Genomic DNA, 9,736 nt, shown 5'->3' on the forward strand with positions numbered 1-9,736 from the left:
TGTGTACGTCAACCCCTCAACCTACGTGTGAGTTCCTGCTTGTAAATTCGATGTTTGGATTAATAAACACTGTTTGATGGTAATGCCCTTCATCTCCACACTCCTTCGTCTCCTCGTCTCCGTCACAGTAGGCGAATCGTGACAGTAAGCATGTTTTTGTCTTTGTGAAAAGAAATAATTTTGAATTGTATGAAATCAAAATGTAAGATTTGAACCAAATCATAACCATAATTTGAAAAAAGCTAATACATTTCACTGTAAGAAACTAGACATGTTTAGAACATTTTTATTTTTTAAAGTTAATCCAGAGAATGTTTTGTTTTTTTCAGTATGTTGCAAATTCACCATACTCTCAGACAGTCATTATTAGTAATGCTGAGAGGTGTTTATACACTATACTGTACCTATCTACTATAGAAACTATGGAAGATGATTGTTTTACCATAACTAAAACATCCTGACTGACTCCCTTGGCCAAACCGCTCTGATGATCATTTTTAGTCTTTCGTTTATTTTGTTTCTTCTGCAGGCTGCTGTGGGCTTTTTTCAGCTCTTTCGCCATAACGTCCTCAAACTCCCGGCAGATCGTCTGAGTGGAGTCCTTCTCATTCAGATCCCACATGTCCTCCTGAACCAGAGGCCTCTTAAAGCCTTTGATTAGCATGCTGAGGAACAAGATTCACAGGAGTATTATGCATATGAAAGATCAATACATTGCACATACAGTATAGGACTTGTACTGGACAGACACAACAGTGACATGCAGAAGGTCATCAGCAGATGGTCTAATCAGTAAAAAGAAAAAAAGAAGACCGACGACAGAAATGCAAAATGAGGAACAAAAGTAAACTCAGATCCACCTGTTGAACCAGCTAAAGGTGATTCTGCTGAGAAACGTTGCTTTGGCTTCAGGATTCTGCAATGAATTAGATACAGTAAATTTGACAAATATACATTCACTGAATGCTTAAGTGACATTACATGTAAGATTTCTCACACGCTTTCCGTACCGTCTGTGAAATTATTTTAACTTCAGGTGAAACATCAGCGATGGCTAGCTGATGTAGAACAGACAGAACCGCGGAAGATCATCGATTTCTTCCTAAGGAAAATCATGTCAAATGCATGATTATTTCAGCAACCTGTACAATAACATTCAATTCAGTGACATTAATTCATGCATTATAGGCACACATCTGTCATGCATCAAAAATTAACAATGGTTTGTCAATATTTATTTATAGATATACAATTGTCCATTGTTCGTTCATACTACATTAACAAATGTCAGTTTAAAATTTGAAATCAAGTTAAGTCAGTTTGAATTATGTACTGTATCTCTTTTCAAAACACACATTGTTTTAAATTGGATTTAAAGAAATTAATAATGTTAATGCTTATAATACTTTAAAGCTTATAGTCCACACTGAAAAGTTTATTGTAATTTACATTTAACAAAGATATAAACAGTTAACCAAATTGTTAATTTACGTTATGAATGCAGATAAAGGTGGGTACATACAGTATAGGCCTAATAGTTGTCAGCTGTCTTGTGGTGATTTATTTTCTTTTCTTTTTTCTAAAAAGCTTTCATAAGTGTTTTCTGTTGAGCATCGTATATATGATGCATCAGGCTTTTATGGCTCATAAAATCTGATCTAGTGAGAATATGGATAAAAATACAGTTCAAGTTTATTCAATGACTCAAACTGAGCAAATATATTAATTTCATGCAAGTGCTGATATTTATCTGCTGAAATTCTGATGCTTGTACTGTAAATCAATGAGATCTTTATAACAGCACAGCAGATTCTGACATAAAATGATCTAAATATCAGTAGTCACTCTATATCTCCAATAACATGTCTTAGTAAGATGAGATTGAAATGATCCAAAAATAGAATGCAATGCAATCCAATGCTGATTGAGAGATGAAGAAATAAAGGCTCCTCAGAAGATGTGAGATGTTCTGGAAGCTTGTGAAGATCATTCCTCCGCTGAGGAACAGTGAAAGTAAAGCTTCTGGAAACAAACGCTCCTCAAAAGATCCTGATGATCAGATCTGAGACTCTAAAAAATGATTGATGGAGAATCGAGTAAAGCTGAGCTGCTTCAGTCCAGTAAGTGTTCATCTGGAAATATGACTGCAGTTATTCTGACGCTTACTTTCGACAGCAAAAAGACACGAGAAGCACGAGCTGAAGGAGGACATTTGTACAATAACACTACAAGACTTGATAAAAAGCTCTAAACTATCAATCAGATGAAGAAGGCGTGGAGTAGATCGTGTGCCGCAAGTTCACCAACAAAGTTTAATCATATTGATCATTTTGTCCAATACAGCATATGCAAGCAATAATCCGCAGCACAGGCAGATGTGGAGCTGTGAGTGCTGCTGTCAGTACCTTGTTCAGTGCATCTCTCAGTAAAGTCTGGAACTGGAAGACGGCACACAACACCTGAAGCAGCCAGAACATGAAGAGACTCCCGGAGTCCACAGATCTCGGTCTGCGCCGCACACACTCCTGGCACAGCATCACAACTACCTACACAAACATCAACCGCTCAACACATCAACATCTTCAGTTATTTACTGAGTGATCTTAACTCCATGTAAGTTACACGGTTTATTAAATAAATGCTTCTAAAGGTTACCCATGAGACGGCGAACAGAACCGGATTGGTGTAGAGCCCCGCTGGATGTTTCTGAGCTGTGGAATCACTCGACGGCCCATAATCCTCAGCGAGAGTGAGCACCAGCTCCGCTATTGCTGTCAGGAGCAGCAGGCCAGCCACAACCTTTTGCACGACAACAGCAATGATAGGATGTGAGAGCGCCAATTAATCATACAAAAAGTTGCAAAACATTGGGTCACACTACTAAAGCCTTTATATATAACGCATTATAAAAGTAGTTAAAATGTGTTAATTATGCCTTGTAATGCATTGTACAATCTCATGAATAATTGTAACCACATTGTAACACTTACCAATTCATTGTTACACTATGCATTTTAAATTCAGTTATAATTATTATGACAAGATATAATGTATTACAACACACACTATGAATAGTTATAATGCATGATACATACAGGCTTTAAGTAAATTGTTACCAACTTTATTTTTTGGGTTTCGATTAAATTACAAAAATCTTTAAAATCTGAAAATCATTAGCTACTTTAAAAGAGAGAAGCAACTGTATAATCACAAATTATTATTTACATAGCCTAGTCAAAAATATGACTTGCACTGCTACATGAAGGTGAACAACCCATTTTGTAAAAATCAGATCTCCAAACCAATAACCAAACCTAAAGGAATATTTGACCCAATTTCTAAAATCTCATGACTGACTCCTCTTCGTCATTCTAAATCTTTATGTATTTCTATTTTCTATGGAATAAAAAAGATATTATACATCGGATAGTTCCGGTCCTTGATTCTGATTGGCTGAGCCACGTTGAAAGCTGTTGTAAATTACTCTACAAACACACACCTTTGTTTACGTTTGTGTGTTGCTCGGCAACTACTTTGTTGGAACCACAACTGTTTCTGAGGAACTACATTGTTTGGTGGAAGAATACTGTTTTTATTAATATCATTACACTTTATTTGCTCTGTTTTATTTTGTGAAACCTTACTACGTATATGGAATAACCATTTTATAAAAGCAATAAGCCCCATGAAGCCGTGGTTTACAGTGAATTTATAAAAGATAAGGGGGTTTTAGGCACTCCGCTTCGTGTCGTAACAACACCCCTTAGCTGTTATAAATTCACTGTAAACCACGGCTTCACGGGGCTTATTGCTTTAACATTTTGAAGAATGTTTCAGCTGTTTTTGTCCATACAGTGACAATGGACTCTAACCATCATGAGGAGAATGTGGCTTGACAAGGGTAAGAATAAATGAGGACTGATTTGTAATTTTTGGGTGAACTCTCCTTTAAAGTCAGCATGAAACAGAGGTTGTGATCAAATTTTGTGGCATATATCTGAGTGAAACAGCTTACTGCAACACACAGAACTGAGAACAGTCTCCTGATGTCCACAGAAATGATGAGTGAGCTGATACTACGAGCGTTGAGATTTGACTGAAGCAGGCTAAATGTTTCTGATCTGAACATTTTATTAAATATGACTTACTGTGTTATATGTTGTATACACGGCTTCAGTACTTGTTGTTCATTATCTCCGGTGAAATATTTTAAAATGACTGTCGTTGAATTATTACCGTCACCTGTTTGCAGATGTAGAGTGTTGAGAGCGGAGCTTTGGCTGGTTTCTTACAGAGAGTTGTGAAGTGCCATGGAGCACAAAGCCACAGGAAAGCTAACGGCAGCCACACCAGCACCGTTCGCTCCACGCAGATCGTTAGATCCGGGTCCGGACGCTGCAGGTACGAGGCATTCTGACACACACACACACACACACACACACACACGAGTGAGGAAGACTGGGTGAATGGCATGACGTCAGTGGAAGGACAGATTGGCAGGAGTTCATCTGCAGTCTCACTGTGACTGTTAATGATTACATAGATTATACTAGTTACACATGCAAAACAGTGTATGACTTAAGTCATTTCATTACTATCAAAATACAATGCCGTGAACTTAGATTTTTTTTCTTCTTCTACATAAGTTACCTACTAAGGTCATTTATTTTACAAACTGTAGGTGCAGGATCGTTAGCCCGTTCAGACCTTTCAGTCCAATGGACATCTTGTTTTAATGTTGTTTACATCTTGGTGTTTTTGTCATTTGTGATATCATCCCATTTTAGGTGTCACTCACATTTGACCTTTATCTTTTCATCGTAAAGTATAATATTAAAGAAGCTTGCTAAACATCTTTGAGCATTGCATGTCTACTCCATAGCTGTTTGACTAAGTTGAAATTTGCCATGATGTTTGCTAAAATTTTTTAATTGTTTTGTGCCCTGAATCTAATGGAGTTTCATTTTGACTTTCTTTCTTTCTTTCTTTCTTTTTCTTTCTTTCTTTCTTTCTCTTTCTTTCTTTCGTTTAAAAACGTAATTCTAGGCATTTGTCAGATTCACACATAATTTCTATTACCAGATGCATTATTGAATTCTTTGTTTACGTCACAGTTTTTTTTTTCTTTCTGTTTTTCTTGTTACAGCTATATTTTTAAGCTCAATCCACTTCCAGTAATAAAATTAACTTCTTAAATATAAATGCACATCTTAAATATAAATATGTTGTTTAATAAAACCACATTCATTAAAACACCATTAATCTACAATTATTCACATAAGCCTTAATGTATTTACAATTTCTTAAAATATTTTACAACAAATCCATATTTTGATACTGCTCAGAACCAATTGTAATGGGCATTAGCAATTTCTTTTACAAAATGATTATAAACTGAAAGATTTAAACTCTAAACCCTTTAGAACATAAAGCATGGCCACATCTTCACTTGTCCCAGCAACATCATTTATCTCTGAGCAGGTTAAAATATCATTTGGTGTCACTTTTTGTGAATATGAATCCTACAATATCCCTTTAGTACTATGGTAAATAGTGAAATCGCACTGTATTATCATTCAGAACGTAGAAACATGAAAATTAGAAACTCCATAAAACAGAAGAATGTTTTATGTTTTATTAATGACGGAACTTACCCAGAAAATGGAGCCACAGTATTCCTCTAGTGCAGCAGACATGTTTCTTCCATCACAACTGACCAGCAGCAAAAACAGATGATGCTTTTCTTTCACAGCACACGAACACCAGCTGACTCTCTCAGATATAAACTTATATTGATTCTCTAAGCTGTAAAGTTATAATTCTGATGGATGTCACATAAACCTTGATCTATATTTTTCTAATACCCTTAACTTTGGTCTTCTTTTAAATAATCCTCTAGGAGACGTCATCCACATCGGCTCCCTCGAGCTCCTCTAAGTGACAATGTTGTCTCAGAGCGTCCTGTCTGAATAAATGTATAAAAATTAGTTTAACCTTTCCCCACTTTTTCAAAAAGAACGGTTGTTTTCATTACTCACCAGTCTAAAGTCTAGATTCCCCATGGTCATGTACATGTGAGGAGGGGTAGGAGGGACACACAGCGGGAGAGACACATTTCCCTCTTTCTGCTTCTGTGGGGTTAGGGGCGTAGGGTTTCCTGCCATTTCCTGTCTTTCACATAACATCTTTAAAGAAAGATAAACACAGGACAGCTGCCTGTGGTTAGTGTTATGTTTGGGTAAAATGTGTATTATGCTTGTCATTGTTTAAGAATAGACTATCCATCTTTTGTGCTTCTTCAAAGTATTTCATATCTGCAGTATATCCATATATAGCTGTTCAGGATTCCACAAACGTCGCAACAAGTTAACAACATGAGCCCTGGGGCCTGTACCATGAAGCCAGATTAGCTGGCTAGCCAGGTAAGTTTCAGTTTAGTTTGCACCAATCCTGGGTTTTAGGTACCGTGAAAGTGGCTTGGCTTTTAGCGGCATTCATTGCCTTAGTAACTTACACTCCACAGCTAACCTGCTCTGGGGCAGGTTATGTTCTGGTTTAGAGATCTCAAAGTGAAATTTGACCAATCTGCTTAAAGCAAAGTGACACATGTCTGATGCAATTAAGCCACTCCCCCAGTTTATCTTACTCCAAATTAAAGGACGCTACATAGTAAAACATTTTTAAAGATAAAATTGTCTGAATTTAGAGATGATTATTTTTTATAATTATTTTATATGATTTATATAATTATTGTACCCTTAATCCATTAAACAAGCTGGCTTAGTTTAATAATAATTATTAAACTTTTATTTTAAATTAATATAAACATATAGATAACATGCAATATAAATACGTTTTAGAATCAATAGCTTTAAACATGACTACATATTGTAACGCCAAGCCAGCAGAGGGAGCCCTCGCCCGAGTACTGACCGTGCTCCACTCCCTCTGCTTCCTCTGCTTTCACTTCCTGTTTGACTCTCATATAAACTGAGACCAGTCCATGTGCTGATCGCAAAGTATTGCCAGTTTATCTGCCTTACCAAGCGTTATTCTTCCTCTGTTCCTGATTGATTTCCTGTGTATGATTCTGCCTGACTTCTTGACTCACGGTATTTGTACTCTGCCCCTTTTGTTCTGACGCCTGATAGGACTGATGTTTGTGTTTGGACTCATTGCCTGCCTCTCCACTATTGTCTCTGCTTCTGCCCTTGTGTATGACGAACGATCTGCTTGCTTCTCTGACTTTGACCCTCTGCCTGATTATCGACATCTGTTTAAAGCCTTGACCTTTAATAAACTTCCGCTCATGGATTCTAACCAAACTCCAGCATCTCTGTTACACATATGAGCTTAGATTTTTAATTGTTTTTATACCTATAAATATGATCAACTCTATGAACTAACTTTACAACTTTTACTTGCATTTATAAGTCAAGATGTTTTCTTTAAGTTTTCCTCTTTCATGGATAGATCGTTTCATCTTGTAAATGTTTAAATTCTTCATATTGTTCAATATTTTAATCTTTGGTAGTGAATCGCACTGACTCTCTCTCAAGAAGTGAATCACAGTTTCAAGGCATCTGATTGGCTGTTCATTACTGATGTCACTCTTTCATGTGCACGTGCTCCATTAACTCAGGATCAAAGCCTGAGTTGACAGAGAAAGTTGATGATGAGCTTCATGGTACCAACAAAGCCGGATTGGACTGGTTTGGTCAACTCAAAACTAATCCTGTAACCCCGAGAGAGAGAAATAATTGTCTGTAAATTCTTATTTTATAGATTAGATTATTGTCAATTATATTATAGAAAGAGAACATCACTATGAAACATTCTATGCTCATATGAGAAGAGATTAATACCAAACAAGGGTAAGAATATAACAAAAATATACATGCAATGTTTATGTCCAAAAAAACAACTTCCAAATTCTTCAAGATGAGAGAGGTATTTTCATAAGGTCTATTTTTTCACATTATGATCTTCTGGCCACTGATAATGTTTACAGTTAATCATTACATCAGACATGACAAGATACAGTGTACTGTGACTCATTGAGGATTCAAGGACACATCAGCATGACAGACAAAATGACAATTACACAGCATTTTTGCTTATAATGGTTTCCCTAATGAAAATTATGTCACAGAATTAGCGAGCTAAAGTTTTTTCCACCTACTTTTAAACAATCCGTCAAATTGGCTATATTGGTAATATAAGCGCTATATTTCTGCTGAGCAAACACTAAAGAATTAGAATTATGATCTAATTCACCCACTATGTTATTATGCAGTGCTAATAATGTTATCTATGTTCTAATTATCATAGTAATAGAGAATTACTCATCCGACTCCGGAAGGTCCTGTCGGAACTCAGGAGGGCTGGACTCACAGACAACTCCAGGAAGTCCCATCTGGTGAAGCACGGTACCTTGGATATTGGATTGGTCGTGGCCTCTTCAAACCTCAGTAAGACTGAAAGATTGTGGCAGTAACTACCCTCGCCCCGTGACTATGAGCCAGGTACGTGCCTTTCTGGGGTTGGCAAGATATTATCGATGCTTTATCCCTAACCTCTCCTCTCTAGCCTGTCCATTCACAGCCCTGACCCGGAAAACACAGATCGAGAAAGTGCAGTGGTCACTGGCAGCAGAGAAGGCATTTAAATCCCTCAAGAAAGCATTGATCGCTGAGTGTGTACTCCCCGCACCCAACTTCACGTTGTCCTTCATATTATAGATGGACAGATCAGATTATGATCTTGGGGTTGTCCTTTCCAAAGAGTTCCAGGGTGAAGAGCATCCTGTCCTCTTTAAGTTCACGATCATGCCACAGTATATACAGCGGGTAAAATAAGTATTGAGCACATCACCATTTTTCTCAGTAAATATATTTCTAAAGGTGCTGTTGATATGACATTTTCACCAGATGTCGGTAACAATCCAAGTAATTCATACATACAAAGAAAGCAAAACAAATAAATTCAGAAATTAAGTTCTGTGTAATGAAGTAGATTGACACAGGGAAAAAGTATTGAACACATGAAGAAAGCGTGGTGCAAAAAGGCATGGAAAGCCAAGACACCAGGTGAAATCTATCAGTAATTAGAAAGCAATCCTGCCCCTTGTCAGTGGAAATTAATATTAGTTGGTTCAGTCCCAACTGATGGCCTATAAAAAGTGTCTCATGACCAACGTGTCACACAAGAAACATTTCATGATGGGTAACAGCAAAGAGCTTTCTCAAGACCTTCGCAAACCTTATTGTTGCAAAACATACTGATGACATTGGTTAAAGAAAGATTTCTATACTTCTGAATGTTCCAGTGAGCACTGTTGGGGCCATAATCCGGAAGTGGAAAGAACATAATTTCACCATAAACCGGCCACGACCAGGTGCTCCTCACAAGATTTCTGACAGAGGAGTGAAAAGAATTAACAGAAGAGTTGTCCAAGGATCCAAGGATCACTTGTGGAGAACTTCAGAAAGACCTGGAATTAGCAGGTACAATTGTTTCAAAGAAAATAATAAGTACAATAAGTAAGTGATGCACTCACACTGGCCTGTATGCACGCTCACCACGCAAGGCTCTATTGCTGAAGAAACAGCATGTTGAAGCTCGTTTAAAGTTTGCTGCACAACATTTAGACAAGCCTGTGAAATACTGGGAGAATATAGTCTGGTCCGATGAGACCAAAATTAAACTCTTTGGATGCCATAATACACACCATGTT

General features: G+C 37.1%; 1 long non-coding RNA gene and 1 pseudogene across 1 annotated transcript in view; one reads left to right on the forward strand and one right to left on the reverse strand.

Moving 5' to 3' along the window:
* Nucleotides 1-9: 9 nt before the first annotated feature.
* Nucleotides 10-6,044, reverse strand: LOC107705010 (canalicular multispecific organic anion transporter 1-like; annotated as a pseudogene).
* A 1,040-nt stretch (nt 6,045-7,084) lies between these two features.
* LOC107705011 (uncharacterized) overlaps nt 7,085-9,736 on the forward strand; it is a 12,356-nt gene continuing 9,704 nt past the window's right edge. Inside the window, exons 1-2 of the long non-coding RNA XR_001636030.1 lie at nt 7,085-7,112; nt 8,332-8,525. This is a non-coding gene — a long non-coding RNA (uncharacterized LOC107705011). The remainder of the gene's footprint in view (nt 7,113-8,331; nt 8,526-9,736) is intronic.

Source organism: Sinocyclocheilus anshuiensis, unplaced genomic scaffold (genome assembly GCF_001515605.1).
Source record: "Sinocyclocheilus anshuiensis isolate Anshui unplaced genomic scaffold, SAMN03320099.WGS_v1.1 scaffold31, whole genome shotgun sequence".
In the NCBI taxonomy this organism is placed as follows: Eukaryota; Metazoa; Chordata; class Actinopteri; order Cypriniformes; family Cyprinidae; genus Sinocyclocheilus; species Sinocyclocheilus anshuiensis.